The sequence below is a fragment of the Belonocnema kinseyi genome, chromosome 6 (genome assembly GCF_010883055.1).
Source record: "Belonocnema kinseyi isolate 2016_QV_RU_SX_M_011 chromosome 6, B_treatae_v1, whole genome shotgun sequence".
Taxonomy (NCBI): Eukaryota; Metazoa; Arthropoda; class Insecta; order Hymenoptera; family Cynipidae; genus Belonocnema; species Belonocnema kinseyi.
In genome coordinates, this window is record NC_046662.1 from 54,841,541 (window position 1) to 54,869,107 (window position 27,567).

Sequence of the window (27,567 nt, forward strand, 5' to 3'; positions counted from 1 at the left end):
AGTTTATGTTTTCTTTTACAAAGCTTAATTATGTATATAATTAATTGAAAGTAATTATAAGACTAATAGAAAAATGTTGCCGAAGTAGCTGACTTAGAATGAATAGAACGCGAACTTTTGACATTCCTATTTAAATGGATTGGCCTTTGGCACACTGTTATAAGCCCTTTAAAGAAAGATCAAACATGTTCTTGGCATAATAAAATATTTTATTTTCAAATAAGAGGATAAGAGTTTTGAAAAAAATGTTAAGCAGAGTTGTTTACCTCAAAAAGATCTACAAATGTTCTTGAAACTATTTGCTTGTTAAGACGCACAGTTTTGGTTGCATTAGTGAAGAATACTATAAAAATAAAAAACTCCGTTAAAACTATGCAAGCTACACTACCGGTCAAAGTTTTTGCGTTCATTTCAAAAATTAGATTGAAAACAGGATGACCTCAAAGTCAATAACTCTGCCAAAAATTAAGTTAAAATCAATTTTCGATTCTTAACTTCCTAAAATAAAGTCTCGAATATCCTTTTTACAACGAGACCAAAAACGTAATATAGTAAGTAAGAAAGAAAGGACTGCGGTCAGAACTCGACCGACCGATTTCGTTTTGGGTATGCTTCAAGATTCTTCCAAATACAGTGAAATTCTTCAATAGCCCTCCCTTCTATAGCATTCAGACGTGAACAAATAAAAGCGAAGCGAGCTATAATGAGTTAGTTCCCACCCATCGTCAGCCCCAAAATCGGCACTATAGAAGAATTTTACTGCATTTCAAAAAATAGTAAATATTTTATTATGTTCTCAATCTTATTTCAAAAAGAAGATCTCAGGCTTTAGTTATGCTGAGTTTTAAGTTATCTCGTTTCAGTTCAATAAAGCATGCGGAGAATGGAATTCGAGAATGCAAAATTAGTCAAAACATGTGATGTGGGACGGCTTTTTTCACGAGCAATCGCGGCCCCTATGTATTAAAAATACTTTGAGTAGTGCCCAATAGAAGCCAAATTTAATAGGTTTTAAAACGGTTTTCGAAAAATCTTTGATTCTAAATTTTGCCAAGAGAAAGTCAAACCTATTATTAATTTTGTTTCTGTAAGAGGACGCACAATTCTGACCGGATAGGGTAGATAAATTATTAAAATACAAATTAGTTATCTCAAAATGATCTAAAAATTTGTTTGAAACCATTTTTGTATAAAACGCATAGTTTTTATTAAGTCATAAAAAATTTGAGTCAAAATAAAAAATTTCCACTTTCCGGTAAAACTATAAGCGATAACTACCTCGGAAAATCTCAATACGAACGGCGCAAATATGATTAAGATTAACTGTTGAATTTTAAAAGTGATTAGTCTAAAAGAAAAGAGAGGAACTTTTCGAAAAATCCCGTAAAACGATTGAGTAATTCCTCGTCGTCTTATCCTTAAGGATATGTTTTTAACCTCAGGAAAAGAATATATGGTGTGGGAAATTTAAAAATTCAAGCATTTCTCGATTTTTCTGTTTCGACCTCATCTTGTGGCATTGCATTGGAAAGTTATAGCGATGGTATCAGACATACACTACACATTCTTTGACGTCTTATCTTCCATATAAGTCAATAAAACTTAAAAAAATGTTATAGGTTCCAAATTCTTTGTCGACATATTTTGAAATCTTTAAACCTTAAAATTAATTTTTTTTATTAAATAATAAGTTTGACAACAAAATGTTCTGAAAAGAATTATTTTCAGATATTGAAAAATCACTTACATTAAGAATCAATTCATGAATGATTTACATAGTTAAATTGGTTAACTAAAAAATATTAAATTTGAAACCAAAAGAGGAAATTTCAACCTAGAAGATCAATCTTGTAATCGTTTGTAATTTGTTTGTATCATAATCATTCTAGCTGACTTAGCCAATAAGGATCATCCTAATTGGGCGCCTTGTCAAAAATTAGGCTATGAAAAAGGAGCCGCTCTAAAAAGGAAAAGGTCACTGTCCCGTTACCACATATCTGCGAAAAGGGTTATTTCACATAGTTGTCTTTTTTAGTAGAAAATTAATCTTGTTAGCCAGCGAAAATGAGAAATGTGTTAGCACAAGGTAGAGATTCTTTAAACTGGTGTTTTTGACTTTTCTGTTTCAAGAAAAATCTTGAATTTTCGTACACTTTTTTTGATACGCACAATTTCGTGATTTCTCATGGAAATTTTTGTTTTATAGATTTATATAAAAATACCACGTATTTACATTAAACTGGAAAAGAAAAATGCAATGTTAAAACTTTATAATAATACCACTTGAGTTTTTCAATCCTGCGACTCTATACCTCTTTGTAGTCAGAATGAAACTTTGTTCGCGCAGTATTTTAGTTAAAATGTGAGATAGCTTTTCGGGTACTCGAGTGGTCACCGGAATTGTTAGGTTTAAAAATTGTCGGTGAAATATGGTGTCAATCGAGCTATCTCAAGTGTGTTGAGTTAGGCAAAAGCCCATTCTTCTTAAACTATGCCAAATTAAAAATCGGAAATATATTGCATTTCCTAATGAATTGATCCTTTTTTTTTTTTTGCTGTACCTAACCTCTCTTTTAGCCTCAATTCTTAACTCCCCAATCTATCGGAGCAGTCGGTGTCGTGTCATATTGAAAATTATCATTTTTTGTTAGTTTGGAATGAAAAATTCTTTGGCGCCCTTCAGGAACTTTCGTGGACTGATTTAAAAGTTCAATAAACCAAAAATTACATTAAATCAAAAATAAAGAATCATATGAGGCAAATAAACAAAAAGGAGCTTATAAATGACGCCCGACGTATGGGCCTAATTGACGGAAAAGTCAGGTTAGGTAAATAAAAAAAAAATAAAATCTCGGTAGTAGCTTGAAAGGAAAAATTATAACGAGAAAAATTAATACAAGGATTTTGACGTTTTACTTTAATGAATTGGATGAATTGTATTGGATTGGACATTAAAGTTTAATTGGTCCACAAAATTTTGTACCAAACTACTGGACTTTTTTAATGTGCTTATCATAGTCAGTCTAGTTAATAACTGAAATTTAGCGGGTTAAGGATTAAAATAAAAAAAAAACTAGGACAGAAATTGATCAGTTAAGCCACTAAGGTCTCAAAAATAATATTAAGAGGAAACATAAAAGCACTCACAATAAATTAAATTGAATTGAACGTCAGATAGTAAAAATAAAACTGACTAAGCAAATTTTTCTTTTCACGCATATTTTAGTGACGACTGTGTTTGGGAACGGAATTCCTCCAAGTCTTTAACGTCACCATCAATTTTAATTAGATACAAACGGCCACTTATTGTTTGTATATCTTTTTCGACGTGTCAAGAATAAGCAGTAAGAAGGAAGATAGGGTTGCATTGATGTAAGAATAACATAAACTTAATGCAGCCTCCACTAAGAATCGGCTAATTGGGATGAATGGTTCACACTTTTTTCCAAATTTAATTATATTTAAATGCAACCATAATGATTATGGGTCATGTGTAAATTGTTTGTTCATCCTTTTTGATATGTAAATAACTTACAAATAATTAACACCAGGGTTGAATTGCAGGAACACGGCGATAATGTAAGTACAGCCTAAATAACAAACCATTGATCAATTGAAGTTATCGTGGGGATACTGAGCAATAATCAACCCAGGTTTACTTCAGACTTTAAAACATGAAATTACCTAGATTTGAGTATCCCGCTAGGATAATAAAAAATTAAGTTGGATTTTTTTCTTAATAATGAGCATGATAGACTTAAAGATCCTTAATTGTTAGAATTAATGAATTTGATTATATTTGATTTTTTTGGGTGAAATTTTTAATTTTTCTGTTCCATTGCACCTGTAGTTTTAAATGAAAATTTCGGACGAACATGATATCGAGATCCCACACTCTGTGTTGTGAATGTGTGAGGATGACATTAGACGATAATTAGATGGGAGAGGGAGGATATATCGGGATCCTTGGACGTTCTACGGGTCCGGGCCGTACTGTACCTAAGAAGGATAATTTATTTACCGGAAGTGTCCTAATCGCCGGATTACGAAAAGCATTAGGCTCCTTGAATCACATCCTCTTTCGTTATCCTCCGGGGCTACTAGCGTTCATACGTCGGTCATTTGTACTTCATCCGTTTTCTATTATACACGGCCGGTGACGACATCGAGCACTTACATGGCGTCGAATCTGTTGAGCTTTAGTAGGGTCCGTGAGTCCTCGCATATTGCGAGTTACAGCGGAACGTACCACGACTCCCCAAACCTTCTCGTATGCAATATAAAAATCTACAATTGAACCGCTGGCGACCAAAAGGGGATACGGCCGGATTCAGCCTGAGAAGTGTTGTCCTGAGTGTCAATTTTTAAAATCTTCCTAATTTCAATTTTAAAGACTGATACTTGTAGATAATTTCAAGGTGCATCTTTTTTTCCTCTTGCAAAAATTTATAGGTTTTGTAGTTTTTGAGATAATTGGTAAAAAGTGGATTTTTTGAAAACGAAAAATTCCAATCTTTTTTCACTTCAACTCGCGCTAATTTAGCCAATTTTCATCATTTCCTGAATTCTCCAATACAACGTACGTGTTCAAGTCTTCTGAAACTATTTAAGAAAGAAAAACGAGAATATTGTAATGAACAAAAAAGTTATTAATTTTTTTTTGAGGCAATGCAAAAATCATGAATTTTAACCTTCAAGCGCCTCGTTTAGCGAACGAATTTTAAGCTACGGAAAGCTTTCAGTGAGAAAGTTGTTGATTAAGGTTCAAAAAAGTTTTCTGGAAATTTTTAGATCAATTGGATTAATAGTTCAAAAATTATGAATGTTTTAAAATCCAAGCGGTAATCTTGACGCTGCCCAAAAACGTGCCTGGCCGGCTACGTACGCGCTGCAGCGAACGATGTGAAGGTCAAGTGAATCTTGCCAAAACAAATGCACAACAGTAACTCCAGATATTATCATTAAAGTAATTTATTTATTAAACATTTGACATATAATATTATGCATATTATTGAACAAGAATAAATTAATCAAACAATATTTTATTAGAACATACTTTTAGTCATTTTCGTCACTCTCTTCAGTTTCTTCGGCATCTGGATTCTGAGTTTGTACTTTTAAAAAATATGATTCGAAAAATTCTTTTCCTTTAGCGCTTAAATACTGGAAGAGATTTTTTACATCCTTTATTTTGGCAGCTTTTAATCCAATTCGGGGCGGAGGACTTTTCGAAAGATTTTCTAGTTTAAGCGTAGGTTTAAAGAAAAAAGTGGTTGGATTTTGCAACTCATAGTTCTCAAAAACATCCACTTTTCCATTAGGAAAAACATGCAAAACGAACGCCTTGCTGATTTGGAAATTTTTTGGCTTTCGCATTTTGCTTCAGTTTCAATACGTTCTAATTTTTTCAGCTTTTGCGAATATGTGCCAAAATTCCTATCGCACTGGCAATAGGAATGGCCTCGAACTGGAAACACATATGTAATCTAGCTTTGCAAATAAATGGACAATTAAACCAAAAAATGAAACCCTGTGTAGTTTTTATTTTGTCCCGGACATGAGTCTGAAAATAACGTTATGCTGTTGAACTTGTCTTTAGCAAATTCTTTTAATACCGCGTATTTTATAAAACTGCAAACAGAGTTAGCACCCTTCTTTACAATTCCCTCAAGAATAGGGAACATGTAACTCTGGTTCGTAGTATGTACATGTACTTTAAATAGAAAAAGCCATTTTTTAAAGGCTGCTTACTTAAAATCTTTTTTTAAACATTTTCAACCCTTGTTTTGCCCAAACATAGAAAAGCACAAGAAATTTCTTACAAATCGGAACATTTTCTTCGACAGTAGGAAATAAATATATCCAATGAATTAACCGTCCTAGTTTTTCACCTGCATTCGTTTGGATAGGATCCTTGCATTTTAACAATCCTCTGAGATAGACATTTTCTCATTATACTTCCCGACATTCCAAAAATTTGTATGTACTTTTTCTTGTTGCACATTTAAAAACTTTTGGTAACATTTTTCTCCGCAGCAGGATTCAATAGGTTTGAAAGATCTCTCTGGGATTAGAATATCTTTAGCAATACCGTCTTTTTTAGTTTTAGACTTTGTAATGTATTCTTTTCCTTAAAGAAATAACAAATAATGCTATTAACTTCGTCATTAAAAATTTAAAATAATTACTTTAGACTATCTACATATTATATATAGTTCAGTAAAAGACTTATTTAAAAAATCAAGAATAAAAAAAGACATAAAATATTAAATTTATGAATAAAATTTATTTATAAATTGTATTGACAGTTTCCAATCGTACCTGATTTCTGGAAAATTTATTCTTATTTTTAATCCACGAATCTTTATTACTAGTTCTTTTTCTACCTTTTTTCATTTTGATATCTGTTTCTTTTTAATTAATATTCTCAAAAATATCTCAAAAAATCTCAATAATCTCAACAAAAATGCTTTCCCAACTATTATAAGAAACAATCACTTCGCTGATTCTATGCTTTATTTGTAGAATTTCATAGAAGATGACAAAAAAAGTTACGCATTTAGTTAAGCATTTGTTTTGGTAAGATTGACTTGACCTTCATGTCGTTCGCTGCAGCGGGTACGTAACCGGCCAGGCACGTTTTTGGGCAGCGTCAAGATTACCGCTTGGTTTTTAAAACATTAATCATTTTTGAACTAATAATCCAATTGATCTAAAAATTTCCAGAAAACTTCTTTGAACCTTAATGAACAACTTTCTCACTGAAAGCTTTCCGTAGCTTAAAATTCGTTCGCTAAACGAGGCGCTTGAAGGTTAAAATTTATGATCTTTGCATTGCCTCAAAAAAAAAAAAATACTTTTTTGTTTATTACAATATTCTCGGTTTTCTTTCTTAGATAGTTTCACAAGACTTGAACACGTACCTTGTATTGGAGAAATCGGGAAATGATAAAAATTGACTAAATTAGCGCGAGTTGAAGTGAAAAAAGATTGGAATTTTTCGTTTTCAAAAAATCCACTTTTTACCAATTATCTCAAAAACTACAAAACCTATAAATTTTTGCAAAAAGAAAAAAAGATGCGCCTTAAAATTCTCTACAAGTATCAGTTTTTTAAAATTGAAATCAGAAAGCTTTTTAAAATTGACATTCAGGACACTACTTCTCAGGCGGAATTCGGCCGTGTCCCCTTTTGGTCGCCAACGGCTCAATGGTCCTAAGTAGCCAGTATCGGTCCAACTTCCCGAGCTGGTATTCATCACACCCTTTCCAATCCAAATAGGTAATTGGAGGGCAGTCCGTTCGTGCCATCTTTAAGATTTAAGCCAATATGAAACCAGCCAATACGGAACATTATTCATTCATGCTTAGGGCTAAATAATATTTCGCCGGTCCACAGTATAACCCTTAGTTTTTCTGGGGCCTACCCTGGTTGGAGGAAATCTCAGTGGCTTCTACGCCCTTCACGACTGGGTAACGGATGGTTAATCCATCGTTACAGCAGGCTGCCATTGAAATGCCTTTATCCACTTTGCTATCGTCTTCAACCATTTTTATACATTCCAATCAGTAAAGAAGGGCTAAGCCCCCTTCTACTCAGTCCTCCTATACTAGGGCCCACCATAAAATCGTAAACTCTATTGTAAAAAATTGGGGTTTCACGTTCAATGAGGACAATAACACTAGTGCGGGAAACTTTTAAACGATAGTAGAGGAGGGGCGTTGGATCTCAGGCCTTACGGATGAGGAATTGTTGATAGGGATTCCACTCATCCTAGAGAAATTACCCTTGCAATGGTTCCGCAGTAATTGTCATGCCAGGCTTACATCGTAGCATTTAAAAGCGGCGTTTCTCATGATGTACGGAGATATGAATTATCAGTTGCGCCTTGGAGAACAAGTCGCCACTCGCGATAAGGGACATGAAGAAAGGACCGCTGATTTTCTGACATGCTTGCAGGGTCCATTACTTGAGTTTCAGCATCCAATTGATATGAAAGAACAGATGAACCGAACATGTCGTAATCTCAGACCTGATCTTCAAAGTTCTATTCGCTGCTTCGAGTTTTCTGACTATAATCAGTTAACGCTGCTTGCATTACAAGTGAAAAGAATAGCGAACTTAGATAACGAAGGGCGTTTACCTCTTGGTTCTTGAGATCCATTCTTCCCTAAATTGGCTTATGCTAAAAATACTAAACTTTCTCTCGCAGGTGGCATACCAGTAGCATACTAGTAGCATCACATCGAGCAATGCCAACTCCTCTTCTTAGTCTTTGGTGAGTGCGTTGATAAAGTTGGTCGATAAATTAGGCGTCAAGATCTTTTCACCTGATGTGCCTAACATGGGTAATGTTAGTCAATATAGAAGTAAGACTGATAAACCCAGTCCGAATACCAATAAAGGCGAGAATCATGGGGAAATGAGTGTGGTGCAGGCCTCAACTAAGGCTTATTACGCTGGAGGGAGTTCACTTTTAGGGCGGAGGGTTCAACCAAAGGCAGAACCACCTTTTTATAATCGTGGTGGCTCTGCACAAGGCTGGAGAAATTGTCAAACAAGATAAGCCAAGTTTTGCCAGAATTGTGACAAACCCGGTCAGATCGAGCGGACTTGTGTTTCAGTTCACTGTCAGCGAAACCACTAATGGAGGGCCGTCTCAGGTTCGAAGTCACTCCTTTCATTCTAAGGCAGACCCTTATTTCTCCTATTAATGATACACCTAATCTAACCCTCTCAAATTCAACCATTTGACCTGAATTCAGTCAAAAATCATTTTTTGCACCCAAACCTAAATTCTCTCGGAAGTTACCTTCTGAAACTTACCTTGAACTTTCGCAAAAGTTATCTTCGGAAACTCAAATTGAAGTGAACTTCAAGCAATTAGCTTCAACTTTTAAAGTAGACACGTGGACCTCCCACTCTTACTCGCTCAATTGAATTTGGGAACTCAACTTACCACTCATTCTTCGGAATCGCTCTCTCATTCTAAATCATATCCACATTTGAGAAACTCTCAGATATTCAGGGGAGGAACGGGCTACGCAATAAAAATTCTTCTAAAACTGGAAATAATCGTCTATCAGGGATTGGTAACAACTCGAGACCCAATGCTAGTATAGAGATAGAGGGTACTACAATCCATTCTATCAATTTTAAAATCATGTCTGTGCTAACTAATACTTGCGTACTAGGCATGGATTTAACCTAAATGCTCGGTTTTATTTTTCTTTTGTATGATACGCAGTTATTGTTGGCTGGGTAAAGCGGAAAAAGTTATGTGGGACCAGTTTTGAAGGGTATAATACAAGCTAAATATGATCAACACGAAAAGGAGCCCTTTGATTCGGCAGAGGAACCATCCTATGCCACCTAAAGTGTGTGATGAGCTGATCAAAAAAGCGATTTTGTTAATTGAGCAGGACTCTATTGAGCCCTCAAATAGCACGGGATGCTGCCCGGTGGTAATAGGCTGTAAGACGGATGATAATTACCATCTGTTTATTGATTTTCAACGGGTTAATGAGGTGTCGAAGAAAGATGCGTATCTGATTCCAATTAGGGCGGAAAACCTTGACCACTTGAATGTCGCTCGATACAACTCATCCCTACATTTAAACAAGGCTTACCACCAAATCGCTCTAAGTGAAGCTCGTAAGCCTATCACGGCTTTTACTTAATCATGAAAAGGGCTGCATCAAATTAAACATATGTCGTTTGGTTTCACTCTGGTTCCAGTAACCTTTTAACGGTTGATGGACAAGGCCATCACTGCGAATATGAGGCCGCACGTGCTTGCCTATCTGGACGATGTAATCGTCGTCGCTGAAACCTTTGAGGAGCACTTGTATTTGATGGAGAGGACTATTAGACGTTTCAATGAAGTAGATATGACGCTCAGCCCAAACATTCGTCTAACCAAGAAAAAATATCATTTTTCTTGGGGGGATGAGCAGTAAGAGGAAGTCCAAATTTTGTAAAAGCCTCGGTATCATCGCCATAATGGTATACCCCGACAGAAAAGCTTGGAATATTTTGTTCGAAAACTTCTAAAACTTTCACTTTCAATTAATTTTTTAAAAAGTATTCTCAAATTTTTATTGCTTTTCAAATTAATTTGCTTTTAAATACAAAATCATTCTAATTTTCTTAGAAGTTTAAACAAAGTTTCCATCATCGTTTATCCTTAAGAATTATTAAAATTAATATCTTCCGAAAATCAAAAATGGCTTGAAATCCTTCCAGGCTCTTCTTTTAAAATGAAAAAATTGTTTGAAAAATTGCGAAATCTTTCTGAACAGTCTCTTAACATTTAATTTTTAAATTAAAAAATTATTTTATTTTTCCTAGAAATCCATACAAATTTCAGTTATCTTGTGGCCTTTCAAAATTCCTAAAACTCTTCTAAAACTATGTATGGCTTATATCTTTGGTGTTTCCAGTTACCAGTGCGGGAAAACTTTTCTCACCGATACCGAAAGTGTCAACAAAATGTTAAGATCAATAGTATTTGGCAATATTAAAAAAAAAACATTCACAATTAAATTTTATATTACTGTTTTTGGAAAAATTTTATATATAATGTATATAATTACAATTTCTGCCAATTTTAAATTATTTTTGAAATTTTTTTCAAAATTCTACAGATCTTTCAAAATAATCAAAATTTTTTTTAAAATTGTGGAAGAATATTTCAAAATGAAACAAAGAGTATTATGTTTAATTTTGAAACTTATATTAAAGGGTGAGGGCAAAATCTTCAGAACAGAATTACTTACCAATATTGAATAAACGTTTATAATAAGATTAAATAGATATAAAAATAAAGAAATTAAATACAGAATAAATCAAGATATCAATTTTTCTTGATCGCCTAATATTAAAATTTATTTATAGAATTCTTCAAAAGTAAAAATGACCTGCAAAAACTCTTCCTGCTTTTTTTTCTCGCGTCTCTTTTAATTTAATTTTTTAAGTTATTATCAACAAAAATGTACAAAACTCTTTAATTCCAACATCAATTTTATGAGCCAAATTGAAAATATAAGTAATATTATTAGATCGTACAATGTATGCAAAAATTTAATATAAAAGGTATGTAAGAGAAAGGTATGTAAGAGGAAATTTTTAATGATTCACGGTTTTATTCAAAAGATCATTACGGGTTCTATAAAAAATTAGTAAGAATACATTTATATCTCTTTTTAGGGATAATAAATTTATCTATCAATTTTCGTACCTTGTGTCGTTTTTCCAAAAATTTCAAATAATTTTTAATGTTATTTTTAATGATTGAGAAAAACTGCGTATCCTATCAAAAAATGATAATTGACTAATTTTGAAAATCTTTATTGGCTGAACATCTTTCGCCTAATAATTTTTTGCCTAACTTATGCTGTTTTAAAAAAATAATTTCTGTTTCAAATTTTCTATTTTTTGGTTGAAAAGATTTTTAATTTTGTTTAAATATTATTTGTGAGGTTAGTTTTTTAATTTTATGTTTTACGACAAAATAAAAACTGCGCATCTTTGATTATTAGCCCTTAACTTATTACATTTAACATGCTAATAAAAAAAAAATCATCATAAACAAGGTGAAGTAATAAGATCGATTTTATTTGGTGATGTGTAACCATATATAGATATGTAACAAAAATTGCGTTATGAAGCACAATAAAATGGATGTGCTAGAGTTAATAGATTGAGTAACCAAACAATTCGAAGCCCCTATTTTTAATTACGCAATTTTGGGAACATTTTCCGATAGTCATTGTTGTCATATATCCGCGGGAATAAGCAAACCAGCTAATGGGGGTAAATTTCGACTATATATAAAGCCATATGAAAGGCATCTTTAAATAATTCAATCTTCAAAATGGCATCCCTAAGAATTGTCACTTTCTTTCTTCTAGTGTGCATTATTGCACTTTCTCAGATCGCCTTTTCTCACGCCGCTGGAGGTAATGTTGGGAAAAATCGCCTCGTACCCGGAGGATCTAATAAGACCCACAATCCTAAAAAGGTATTAAAAATTTTAGCGAAATGTTATTAAGTATTTTCAAGTACTTTTATATATTTTGATTGATAATGATTATTTTCTGGTTTGAGTAAGAGATGATACTAAAGCATATACTGAATCTATATTTCCACTATACTCATTTCTCAAAAGAAAAATTGAGTGGGTATAGGGTGAGTGACCCAGTGAATGAACACTTAAGGAAATCACTGATTACAACTAGTCCATTTCACGTTATAATAATTGATTATTCTTGCAAAACTTTTGAAAATAGGTTCTTAAGGTTTCAAATAACATAATCCAATAAATAAATTTTGTTTTTAACAAATAGCTTTATAAAAAATAATTAAATAGTGAAAAATTAACGAAAACACCAGTGAATGAACACTGTGAGCCAATGAATGAACAGTAGAGCACCAGTGAATAAACATTATAATCACTACAAGTTAGAATTATGATTTAGGTATAAAATTACATAGGTACATTACAAAATGAGCAATTAAATAATGTTAAATATTAGAAAGCGTTGCGAAATTTATTAAATATATTACTTCAATAAAAACCACAAGACATTTAGATATAAAGAAAGGAGGGAATAGAAAAGTTGAACACAGAACTAGGTTTACTTCTCCTCATTTTTTATTGCAATATGTATTTTTAAAACATTTCTGTCAGTTCTCTTGACCTTACGAAAAAACAACTTTTCGTTTAAAAACAGATAACTCTTATCTAGTGACTACAATAGAAAACTGAGATTTTTAGGACACATAGCATTTGTAACACAACACCTTACAATGTTGCTTTAGGTTAAATTAGCAAATACAAATATAAATCACAGTGTTGTAAAAATGGAATTTTTTTAAGCATTTATAAATATATATTGACTAGTACGCAGTAGTACCTAGCACGAATTAATCTTTTTATAGTTAAACAACGTTTTCTAAATGCAAAAAAAGCATTAAATTTCTAACCTCAAAGCTGCCTTATCTTTAATTTAGTTCGTGCGTATGTTTTGATGTTCTAACCAAAAAATATACATTTAAACTATAACTATTTATAGTTTATATTCATATTTATATTTATAGCTTTGATATTTATACTCACATTAAATGAAACAAACTTATCTATATGTAACGAAACAACATCCAGGTCTCCGTCACCTGCTGTTCATTCACTGAACCTCCGGGTTGACAGTTTTGCTCCAATAAATTAACACAGCGTTCGATCACCGGAACACGGGCAATTTATAGGTAAACAGAAATTATTTTTTTAAAACAGCATAAGTTAGGCAAAAAATTATTAGGCGAAAGATGTTCAGCCAATAAAGATTTTCAAAATTAGTCAATTATCATTTTTTGATAGGATACGCAGTTTTTCTCAATCATTAAAAATAACATTAAAAATTATTTGAAATTTTTGGAAAAACGACACAAGGTACGAAAATTGATAGATAAATTTATCATCCCTAAAAAGAGATATAAATGTATTCTTACTAATTTTTTATAGAACTCGTAATGATCTTTTGAATAAAACCGTGAATCATTAAAAATTTCCTCAAAGCATCTTATTATAATAATATTTCTCGATATTAAATTATAATTTAAAATTGGAATGTTCTCTTACATACCTTTTATATTAAATTTTTGCATACATTGTACGATCTAATAAAATTACTTATAATAAAAAGACGGACTTTTTGTGAAAAAACCTTATGGGAAATTGAATAATAATATCTTATAACTATAACAGCACAACTTTGATGCAGAAAAGGTCAATAATTTTTTTGTGAAAGCAGTGTAAACAAGGAGTTGCTTAGGCACGTACGTAATATGTCCGCATATTAAGAAATAATGAACAATATAATTAATTTTAAAGATCAATTCTTTTTTGTGTTTTAGAATCATTGACACCTTCTTCGTAAGACCCTTCACAATTTGAATCAATTCACAATGTGAATCTGCAACGGGACATCCAGCAAACGAAATTACAACTCTTGTTCCTCACTATCTTTTCAAGACCATGATTGTTTATCATTTTCCTGCCAACTACTGCTACAATTGTAATTTAGCAGAGGTTAAGGAATACTTATAATCGATGTATTTTCTATATGTTGATAGTCAAAATGGTGTAAATATGAGTTATAAATAAAAAATACCTTCAGGTTGATTGTTTCCTTCATAAAGCTTTATTAAGGATATTATTATTTAATAGTAATGATAAAATTGATAGAAAAACTTCAGTGAAGTAGCGGACTTAAAACGAATAGTTTGAAAATAAATAGGATATTCATAGGATTGATCGTATTGTCGTTGTCGTTTCCGTAGTGATCAGTGGAATCTCTTACACTAATTTGAAGCATGCACAGAAAGAACAAAAATGCTTTCGAAATAATAAAATAATTTATTATCCAGCAAAATGATACGATTTTGAAAAAAATGTTAAGCAGAGTTGTTCACCTCAAAAAGATCCACAAGTTTGCTTCAGACTGTTTGGTTATCAAGACGCATAGTTTTTATTTTATAAGTGAAAAATGTTATTAAAATAAAAAATTTTTCATTTACGGTAAAAACATATCAAGTACACTACTGGTCAAAATTTTTTCGTTCTTTTTCAAAGATAAGATTAAAAACCGAATCGCCTTAGAAAGTGACTAACATCAGATTTAAAACAACACAGAAAAAACAAAAGTTAAAATTTGTTGCAGGAAAGACTTGCAACGGTTAAAAATTAAACAGATTTCAGCTAAAGTTCCAGCAACACAGAAAAAACTGAAATTAAATTTTGTTGCACGTAAAATTTCCCGCTGTAAAGTTTACATGCTATTTGGCGAAAGTTTATCCTACGATGGAATAAAAACTGTCGCCTTCTACGACATCCTTAGCAGCAACGGGAAAACGTAAAGTATGAGTGAATTCGAGCTATAAATCGGGACACAAGATTCAAAACAACACAAAAGAAAAAAAATTAGAATTCTTTGTAGGCAAGACTTGCAAACGATTAAAAATTAAACATATTTCGGCAAAAGTTTTACTGAGGTTAGGAGAATAATTTTGATCTCATCTACTGTCTCAACACGAAGTGAGCAAATTTCGGTGAGACATGGAGAATCAGCAAACAGAAAATACGAAAAAAAATCTGTTCTTACTGATATATCTTCTCCGAAATAAATTAAACTATTGTAGCGGAATTATAACTTATTTGATACCCAACTGAAATATGGGAATCCCCAGTTCTCTCCAATTTAATTAAGTTAAACGACGATAGATAGCGCTGGTATCGTAATTCTCGCTACAACACTAATAAGATTGGAGCGATCATAAGACGAACGATTATCCAGGTAATGTTAAAAACTGAAAATTATTATCTTCGATTCATGTAAAGTTTATCTGGCAAGGTTAATCTTTGTTGCAGTGAATCGTTCACCTGGAATCGATGTAAACTTTAGCTTTCGTTTTTTCTGTGATGCTGTTGGGATTACTGCTGATTATTGATCATCCCTTCTTCAACTTGTCTATCATGAAGTTAAAGTAAAAAGCTTCTATTTTTAGAAAGTTTATTGTCGATACCCGGAAACGCGAGTGGGACCGCTTCGGCTCAGGCCCGGGTCATCACGGACAACATTTGCGGTATTAGAGATTTAATTTGTATGGTTCTATAAAATCCTAGTAGCCGGGTTGGTTGTTTAAATAATTCGGAGAGGATGTATGGGACAATAATTCAACATCTTGTGTACGATATTAAACGATTTTAATCATCAATGTCAGAAGAGAACATTTTGGTTGGACAGATTGTTAATTTTAATTACCTCTTGTCACATTCCTTGTCCTTCTTTTGTATCAATCACACTCCCATTGAACGACAATTGAAGGATTGTTTACTCCCGAATCTGAACTCATGTCTTCGTGATGGTAAAAAAGAACGTTCATCCTCAAAGCAACAGGATGTACCGGAATATCCCATTTATCTCTCAGGTTGTCCCAAGGATATCCCAGAGATAACCCGTCGGATATCCCGCAAGGCGGAAATTTGTAATCCCAGGGATAACCCTACGATATCCAGAGCAACCCTGAGACGTTTACGGGATATTTAAATGTCCCAAATAGGATATAGAAAATTAATTTATTTCCTACATGGGACATTCGAATATCCCATTAACGTCCCAGGGTTACCCTGGATATCCCGGGGTTATCCCTGGGATATCCAAATTTCCGTCTTGCAGAATATGCGGTGGGTTATGCTTGGGATATCCTTGGGACAACCCGGGAGATAAATGGGATCAAATGGGATATTCCGGTATATGCTATTGCTGTGAGGGAGATAACGAGGCACTTTTCGTCCTCCAATTTGCGGAGTAACATCCAATTGTGTCGTCCATAAACTATTTGTATTGTAAGTTCCGTTGTTTGTGTGGATTAATTCAGAACGCATTGTTCTAATATCTTTAAAAATTCTTGAATGTAAATTGGACTTTATTTCGTGTGTCCTATATTCAATTTGTGTCTTGTAGTTTTTGGCACACGAAATTACTAGATTATTTCCTTGACTAAATTATCCTTTCTTTGATTATTGTTTCCTGTGATATGGTATATTCTGTGCTGTGATTGTATAATGTTATCCACAAATAGTTTTTATTGTTTTTCTCTAAATTGTTTAAGACTCTTTCCTTGTTTTTCCCATTTCAGTCGATAAAAACTATTGGTTCAATTTTTTAATCCCCTTAATTATATGAAGGCTTGTCGATAATAGCTACTCTTGGAAAACCTGACGAAATGTCATGTTAAGTTAATTTAATTTTCGTGTTAAATTTCGGTTTTTCGGCATCTTGTAAATTTCCTTGGACTTATGCATTTTCTTTTTCCTCAGTAGTCCTTTTTTGTTATTAATTAAATTAAATTTCTTAACCACCTTTTGCCTGAAATCCTTATTAAAAAATTAATTAATTCTATTAAGCAAATTCGATATTTAATAAATGTAAATTTATTTTTGATTCATGCGTATCTAGACCCCGTTTAACTAAAATTTTGTTTAGATTTCGCACTATTTAACAAAGCGCTATTTGGAACTGAATATTGCAATGATAAAGGAATTGTCCTTATTTATATTTATAGATAAAGAGACTAAAATAATCACTAAAAGTCATGCAGTGTCACAACCAATCAGGTTTTGGGTTCCATTTGTAAATCATGTGATTTTGACACGACATATTTATGACAAATTTTCCAGAAAACAGTTGAACTTTTAACCAAAAAATAATCAATTTTAACAAAAATCAATTGAATCTTAATTCCAAAATATCGATATTTTAATTAACAGAAAATTTTCACCGAAATAGTTAAATTTGCAACCCAAAAGTAGAATTTTCAACAAAATAGTTGCCATTTTTACCAAATAGTTGAGTTTTTATAATAATAAGATGAAATAAAAAAGACGAATTTTGAACAATACAGTTAAATTTTCAACTAAAATAATGAATACACTAATAAAAAATAATAATTTTTAACTTGCGAACCAGAAAATAAATTTCTTAGTCAAAAGGACAAGTTTGTAACAAATAGAGATTTTAGTTTTAAGACAGAAAGAAAAGTGTATCCAAATTTTTATACTTTCAAATGAAGAGACGAGCTTTTTGTGACTTTTCCGAATTTTTAATCCGAAAATATAAATATTGATAGAAAATGTTGCATTTTTAACCAAAAAGAAGAAACTTTTACCTAGAGGATCAATCTTTTACCAAAAAAGATGAATAATCTACTGAAAATCATTAATTGTTGAAAAAAATTCAAATAAGTTACATTTTTATACAAAAAATTAAGTTTAAATAAAAAGAGAATGAATTTTCAACAAAATAGTTCAATTTTAAATCAAATAGATGAATTTTTACAAAAAAAAATGAATATTTACAAACTGGTTCAACCTTTGCAAAAGTTTTCTTGAAATTTTGAATAAAAATAAATGAATTTCCAACAAAAATAGAATTTTGAGATTTTTAGTTCAAAAATTTAATACTTTTCATCAAACTAGTTGAAAATTTAACCAACGAGATTAAATTTTAAACAAAATGATATATTTCCAATCCAAATACTTAAATTTTCTGTTAAAAAAATTAATTTTCAAACAAAAAAAGAATTTTCTACCAGAGAACTGAATTTTCAACGAAAACGATAAATGTTTAACAAATTGTGGTTTCTCCGAGTAATTTCTTTCCTTTAGAAAATTTCTCTTGGCCACGAGTTTGTGGATTCTTCACTGAGCAAGAGAAATTATAAATTGTGATTAAAAGTCGTAAAAAAGATAAAGGTACCAAATGTGAGACAATGGGTAATTTTCCTAGAGAATTGAATAGCTTTTCTCTTGAATTTTCAAGTACTTTTTATTTCGCCCCAGTAAAATTGAGAGTGTCAAGCATTAGAATTTAACTTGATAACAGCGCAATTGACGCAATGTGTTTTCTATTTATCCAAACAATGAATGTTCGGAGGATTCTTGGCTTTATTTTCAGGAATTCTGCACATTGTTTATAATATAATAATTTTTTCATAACAAAAATTAAAATTTGAATTAAATATACAAAATTTCAAATTTATTGTCATTGGATGTTTTTCCAGGAATGCCAGATTTTCCACGGTCCAAATGTCTAAAATTCCTGAAAATATTTTTAACTGACTCGAATTTTTCCCAAAATGTTGAAAAATCATTCAAAATGTAAAAAATGGCCTGTTAATGTTCTAAATTTATTCAGAAACTTAAAAAATTTCTTATTCTTTTGAAATTTTTTGAAATTCTTTTAAAACTCCTAAAGCTTATTCCTTAAATGTTTAAAAATATTTTAAAGTTTAAAATTATTTTTATCATTTTATTTTAATAGATATTTTTAGAATTCACTTGATTTTTTAATTTTTAATTTATAATCTTATTAAATTGCAATATTTTTCCTTAAAATCTTCTACATTTGTTTTTAATGCTAGTAAGCCATTTGATATATTTAAAAACCTTTTTTAATTTTCGCTTGAAGTTCATTCTTCAAAATAAAATTTTTTTAAAAGTTTTCATACCAACATTAAGAAAATTCTTTTGTTCAATCTTGGTAGATCTTCTAGCATTTCGAATTTTTAATTCTGAACAATAAAAAAATGCCTTAAAATCGTTGAGATTCTTCTTTAATAATTTTTAAAATCTTTTTCAGTGTTTTTAAATATTATTAAAGAATCGCTTAGATTTAATTTTTTGTAGGAAACTAACAAAAATCCATTTTCGTAAAATCTTTAAAATCTATTAAGAAATCTGTGGAAGTCTTCATTATTTTCACATCATTTTAAAACTTCTGAAAATCTCTTAAACTTACTCGATTTTTTTTTTAATTATGAAATAAGGCATAATTACAAAATTATGCTGCAAAATGTTTTACACTATTTTTCAGATGTTTAGAAATAAATAAAAAAGTTTTGTGATCCTTTATCGATTATCTCTTAGAATTCATTAAAAAGCAATCATTTAAAGTTTTTCCATGAATATTCAAAACTTCTTTCATTTTCTTGACTAAAAATTTTGTAACTAATTTCTTAGCTACCAAACTTAATTTGGAAGAAGAAAACTGATTTTTCAATAAAATAGTTCTTGTTTCACGAAAAAAATCAAATTTCGAAAAAAATGTTCAACATTTGACAAATTTGTTTGAAGTTTCAACCAAAATGATTAATTTTTAACTAAGAAGATCAATTTTATGTCAAAAAAAGAAAAAATTTTCAACAAAATATGAACATGAATTTTCAATAAAATAGCAGCGTTCTTTACGAGATGAATTCAAAACGAAAAATGTGATAGTAAAATTTCCAATTAAAAGTAATTTACTTTTAACGAAAAGTATTGGGATCTTTTTATTGGATTTTATTAACTTAGTTCATATTTAATTTTAAGAAACGAGGAAAAGGGAAAGTTTCTTTAAAATGGCGAAAAAATATGAATTCTTTATAAAAGGAAACAAATTTTGAAAGATTTGTTTAAAACAACAAAAATAAAAATAAGCATGAAAACGAAGACATACGGTGCAACAGAATATGAAAAGTTTCCATTTTATTAAAGAAAATATTCTTATTTATTTATTTTAATAAATATTATTATTCAGTAATTTCCTATTGACTAAATAATAATTATTTAAAAATATATGAATTCAATTAAGGCTGTAAATATTGATTTAAAAAAAGGCTATAGAAATAAAAGACATGAGAAATCGGCAAAAAAAAAAAAAGAACCAGATTGCTCAACAGATTTAACTTTTTATACAATAATGAGATTGCACTTTTTTGAAACTTAAAAATAAGATAAACACAGACAATGATTGTTTATCTGCATAAAAGACAGGTAAGACGCAAATTCACCTTCCTTGTATTGTATTTCCTAATATTAAAAGGGTAAACAATTTTAAATTCAAGAAAAACAAATTTCTTAATAACTAGACTATATACAAATTTTAAAACGAGTTGAATAAATAAACAAATTATTATATCTGGAAGATATTAAAGAAATAAATTAAATCTACGTTTATTTGTTTTATTAAAGGACCAACATGAATTCGACTCATTATTTTTAACCGCTTAAGAAATATTTTTCTTTGATAAGATACTTTTTTCGATATTAAATGAAAAAGAATTTCTTTCTTTAAAAAAGATGTAAATTTAACATTTGTGAAATTCAGTTATAAATAAAAAAAGCTAAAGACTATGATTTATTTATAACAATGATAAATAAGAATTGTCATAAATATTTTTTATTTTAGTTAATCCGTTAGGAAACTTTGATAAAAAATAGACAACAAAATATTTTTCCGCGCAAACAAATGTTAATTTTTCTTACTTTGCACAAATATTTTTATAACAAGAATTTATAACCAATTTGTAGATCATCTTTGGTTATTTTTTTCAATGTTAATTTTCTTACGAATAAAACAAAAAATACGCATGATATAAAAAAGTGAATTATGAGAAAATTATATATATTTTTTAGATGCATAATTTTTGTTGATGCATGTTTTCTTCGTATTTTTCATAGTTTGACAAATAATCATTTTAGTTTGAAAATCTTCTCTTTTTTTACTACAGAATTTAACTATGTTGTTAAATTTCTTTATAATTTTTTTATTAACTCAAATTTAATAGATAAATGTCCAACTGAACATAGAATAATTATTATTCTATGTTCGGTTGGACATTTATCTTCTTCAGTTGAAAATTCATGTATTTTGTTAAAAATTATTTTTGTTTTTAGTTAGATATTTAATCTTTTTTATTCAAAATTAATAATTGTTTTCCCATGAAAATTAGTTTTTTTATTTAAAAATAATTACCTAACTAAAAAATTAGCTATATCATGTTTGTTTGAACAGCAATCTTCTTCATTCGGAAATTTTACTATTTTTTTTTAAATTTCTATATTTTGTTAAAACTTTGTCTTTTGTGGTGACTATTCACTTTTGCCGTCAATAATTCAACTATTAAGGGTTTAAAATTTCATTAAAAGTTAAAATATTTGGTTGTAAATTCATGCATTTTTTTGTAAAGTATTTATTTTTGGTAGAAAATTAATATTTTTTGTTAAAAATTGATTGTTTTGATTAAAAATAAGATGTTTTTTTATATAAAATTATTTTTTTCAATTAAAAATTTATGCTCATTATTTTTCGAAATTTGTTTTATAGGTACTTAATCTTTTTGGTAAAAAATTCATTTGTTTAGTTGGAAATTCAACTATTTCACTGAAAATTTATTTTATTTGATTCAATACTTATTCCTCTAACTGAAAATTACACTAATCTATTGTTTGTTGAAAATTGATTTTTTTTGGTATAAAATTAACCTCCTTAGTTGAAACTTCCATTAAAAATTAAAATATTTGGTTGAAAATGCATGTATTTTTTTCGAAATAATTCTTTTTTTTTATAGAATATTAATCTTTTTGGTTAAAACTTTATTTCTTTGGTTGAAAATCAGATTTTTTAAATTAAAATTAATTTTATTAACTAAAAATTTACACGTTCTATTTTTTTGCGATTTTTTAAACACATTTTATCTTCTCGGTTGGAAATTCATCTGTTTGGTCGAAAATTGAATTATTTCGTCAACAATTTATTTTATTTGGTTTAAAACATTTTTTTTTAACTAAAAATGAAATTTCACTTTGTTTATTATTGAAAGTTTATCTTTTTTTGTTCAAAAATTTATCTTCTGGGTTAAAATTTTAACTGTTTCTTTGAAAAAAAAAATTTTTAATAAACATGAACGATTTTTAATTAAATTTACTCTGTTTCAAAATATAAGTAATTTGATATAACATTAGTTTCTTGTTTGGAAATCAATTTTTTTACGTTTTTGGGTTGAAAACTCAAACTCTTTTCGTAGAAAATGTTCTTATTGCTTAAAATGCATCTTTTATTTTGAAAAGTCAAGTGAAATCTTTTTTGGATGAAAATCCTATTATTTTTATGAAAATTTGTCCTGTAAATTTAAAAATGTATCTGTTTTAGTAAAATTTGTATTTTTCTTGGATAAAAATGCAAGTTTTTGGTAGAAAATTTTATAATTTTGTTGAAAGCTCATCCGTTTAGTTTGAAAATTCGACTATATCGCAGAAAATGTATGATTTCAAAATTTATCTGTTTTAGTAGAAATTTCATATTTATTGGATAAAAATTTATTTCTTTGGTTGAAAGTTTAACTATATTTTGTTTAAAATTGATATTTTTGAATTGAAAATTCAACTGCATAAATAAAAGTTGTAGTACTTTCTAAATTTGTTTGTGGAATGAAGTTCAATAAAAAAAACTAATTATCAACTATAAATGTAACAGTTGATATTGAAAAAAAAAATATTTTAATTCAAATTGGAAACAGTTAAACTGAACCAAAAATAAATAATTTTTAAATAAAATACTTAAATTTTCAACTGAAAAATGTGTGATTAATTTTTCAGGTACAAAAATTAATTTCGAAGGAAAAGAAACGATTTTTCAATAAAATAGGTGAAGTTTCAACAAAAAAATAAATTAAAAAAAAATTTGTTAACAAAAGTATTCAAAATTCAATCAGAAGGCTAAAGTTTCGACCAGAAAGATAAATTATTAAGCAAGAATATTAATTTTCTGCCAAAAATGAAAAATTTCCAACAAAAAATATCCATGAATATTTAACCAGATAGTAAAGTGTTTTACTATGAAGGCCAAGACAAACCGTACAACTTGTTATGAAAACTTTCAATTTCTTAAAAGAAAATATTCTTAATTATTTCTTTCATTTCTTTATTTGAATAAATATTATTATTCATTAAATGCCTATTGAGTAAATACTTATTTTGTGAAAATATGTGAATTTATTAAAGACTGTGTATATTAAAATTAAGAAGGCTATAGAAATGAAAAAAACATGAGAAATCAACAAGTTAAAAAAAATAAAAACAGGTTGCTCAACACATTTACCTTTGTTAAAAACAATGAGACACACAAATTGATTGGTTTCTATACAAATAAGACAGATAAAACGCACGTTGCCATTATTTGTTTTTTATTTCCTAATATTAAACGCGTAAACATTTTAAAATTTGAGAGTAAAAATTTTTCTAGTTACAACAAAATATAACCATTTTAAAACGACGAGTTAAATAAATAAAAAAAGTAATATCAGACAGATATAAATAAAATAAATTATATCTACTTTCATTTATTTTTTCGATGGACCAACATGTATTTAACTCATTATGTTTATTCGTTTTAGAGAGATATATATTTTTAAACAAAAGAGAATTAGATTCCTAATAGGCGCAAAAAACGATATTACGATTTTTAAAACAGTTTTTCGTTTATTATTTTTTTTAAACAAATGTGAAAATGTGCATTTTTTAGAAAAAAATATATCCTTTCTCAGATTGAACCGCCAGATATAATTTAAATCAACATACTTTTTGTACAAAAAGGAAATCATGTGCCTTGTAGAAATTTGTTATCACCTAAGATTTAGATTTGTAATAAATAATTAAAGATAAAGAATATAAAATTTACTTCCTCTTTTCTTGGAAAATTTATCTTATATTTTGTATACTATAAAATAATTATAAATATTATAATATGATTTCTAATTAATAATTATAAAATGATTAAAATAATGCTATAAATAATAACTATTTATATTTGTTATAAATAATTCAAACTTTTTTATAATACCATATTTATTCATTTTTTTGTCTCTAATGTCGCTTTGCAAAAAATTTGATTTTCTGATTTTTAATCTTATTTTTACCATTAAAAGAAAATGTACTCGTCCTATCTAAAAATAATTAGTAACAAATCTGTAGACCTTTTGTTAGTGAAAAACGTTATTTCAGTTTTCTTCTTTCTCTGTACGGTTTTGCAACAATTTTAATTTTTTTATTTTTAAGGTAATTTTTCACGATGAAAACAAAAACCACAAATCCTATTAGAAAATAATCCATGACCTTAAAAAAATTATTAATAAAAAATTTGTAGCACTTTTTGGGTGAACAAACTACTGTTCATTTTTTTAAAGCTTCTATCTTTCATCCAAAAATTATCTTTCTTTTACTTATAATGTTGTCTTTTACGAATGAAACAAAAAATGCGTCTTTTGCATACCTTCACTGCAAAATGATCATTTTAGATTTACAATCTTATGTTTCATTCAAATTTAACCATTTTATTAAATTAACAAAAATTGCATTAACCAACAATTTAATTATTCTATGTTTGGTTAAAAATTTATCTTCTTTAGTTGAATATTCAACTATTTTTTTGAAAATTTCTGTAGTTTGTTAAAACTTTGCCTTTTGTGGTGACTAATTAACTTTTTTCGTTAAAAATTCAACTATTAAAGGCTTAAAAATTGATTAAATATTAGCATGCTTGATAGAAAATGTATGTATTTTGTTAAAAATTATTCATTTTTCGTAGGAATATAATCTTTTTGTTTCCAAATTTATTGTTTTGGTTAAAATTAATTTTTTTGTGTTTAAAAATAATGTTTAAAAAAAATCTAACTAAATTTGTTCTAGAAATTTAGTTCATAGGCACTTCATCTTTTTGGTAGAAAATTCAATTGTTTGCTTAAAAATTTTTAAACTTCCTTGAAAAATTATCTTATTTTCTTAAAAGCTATTTTTTTAACTGAAAAATAAGCTATTTTATTTTTTGCTGTAAATTTATCTTTATTAATTGGAAATTCATCTATTTTGTTCATAACTTGTTTTTATTTTTGATAAACATCTAATTTCTGGGTTTAAAAATTCGTTTATTTGTTCGGAAAGTAATTTTTTAAACAAAAATTGCAACAAAATTTTTGTCGAAATTGTTTTTTATAGAGAGTGATTCCCTTTGGTTGATAATTCATGTGCTTGGTTGAAAATTGAACTATTTAATTAAAAATTTATTTTACTTGGTTGAAAAATTATTTCTCTAACTGAATATTACTTTATTCTATTTTTTGTTGAAGATTGACCTTTTTTAATTAAAAATTTATATATTTTATACAAATTTGTCTTTTTTGTAGAAAATTAACTATTCCATTTTTGTCGAATTTTTTTTATAGACATTTAATCCTTACGTTTGAAAATTCATCTGTTTGGTTGAAAATTCAACCATTTCGTTAAAAATTTATTTTATTTGGTTAAAAGCATATTTTTCCAATTAAAAATGAAATTAAATTCTATTTATTGTTTAAAAACTTATCAGTTTTAGTTTTAAATGATCTATTTTGTCGAAAATTTGTCTCTTTTTTTGTAGAAAATTCATCTTGTGAGTTGAAAATTCAATTGTTTGTTTGAAAGTTTTGTTATTTAACATGGATGATATTATTTGAATGTTAATTTATTTGGTCATAAATGTAACCAATTTTGTTTAAAACTATTTTTTTGTTCAAAATCAATTTTGTACTAAAAACATAGCTATTTCATTTTTGCTAGAGAATTGTAGAAAATTTACTTTTGATTAAAATTCATATTTTGGTTTCAAAAAGTAAACTGAAACCTTTTATTAATGAAAATTCAACTTTTGTTTGTCTTTTTTATTCAAAAATCAATCAGTTTCATTGGAAATTTAATATTATTTGAATAAACATACAACTGCTGGATTAAAAATAAATTTTTGAAGAGTTAGAAACTTTTTTTGACTATTTTATTAAAAATCCATATTTTTTAATAAAAAATTTAACTGCGTGCGTAAGAGATAAAATAATTCTTGAATTTTTTTAAATGATGTTTTATTTCTTTGATTAAGAAATTAATTATTTTGTTGATAATTACTTTTTTTGCGCAAAATTAACATTTGTTGGTTGAAAATTAAATTTCTGTACAGAAAATTCATTTCTTGGTTTGAAGGTTCAACAATTTAGGTGATCATCTTTTCTTTTATGTTTGAAAAATTTGTATCAATTGAAAACTCGTCTTTTTTAATTTCCTTTTTTTTAATGAAATTTCATTTCCCTTGCTATAAATATCAATTACACTAGTTTCATTTAATTACTTTGTTGAAAATTCCAGTATTTTGTTAAAAGACGTGTTTTATGGAAGCAAAGTCGTTGTATTTCTTTTAAAATTCAAAGGTTTTAGGAGCTTGTTTTATGATTTTAAAATATGCCCACTTATTTTAAAGGAGAAAGCTAAAAAAATTTCTTAAAAATCTTCAAGATTATTTCTTTGTGAATTTAGAAAACTTTAAAAAATTTTTGAAATCTTTTTAAATACTTTCTCAAACTTCATGTCTTAAAATAAAAAATCATTTAGTTTTTCCTAGAAATCCTAAAATAAATTTTAATCTTTTTTATCCTTAGAAATTCTTGAAATTGTTCTACATTTCTAGTTCTAAATTTTCAAAAATATAGATTTTGTTTTTAATTGTTTGAAATCGTTTTTAAATATTTTTTTGAAATGTTTTCAAGGCTTCTAAATATCTCATTAAATTATTCGACTTTTTTCTAAAAATGTTTCAAAATATTTAAAAATTTTAAAAATGGCTTTAAAATCTCCTAGACTCTTCTTTGAGAATTTAACAAATGTTTTGAAATGGTTTGAAATATTTTTGCATATTGTCTTATAATTAATTTTTCCAAATGAAATTTTGTTGTTCAAAATCTTTAAAATATACAGTTTTTAAAATTTGAAATTATTTGTAAAATTCTTTCCTAAAATTGTTGAAAAATATTTAAAAATGTATCGTTATTCATATTCTTCGTATTTTTGATTACCGGTATTCGGAAATGCTTTTTCACAGATACCGAAAGTGACAACAAAACGTTAGGAACCAATTTATTTACCGATATTCACAAATATTTACAATTATATTTTTATTATCAATAATGATTTCGGGAAATATAACATATAATATATATTGTATATATCCACATTTTCTTAAGATTTTAAATTATTTTTGAAATGATTTCCAAAATTCTAAATATCTTTTAAAATGATTCAAATATTTTATAAAATTGTGGAAAATATTCAAAAACATACAATATAATATATTATAATATAAAAAAATTTGGTGCTAGCGGTAACCAAAA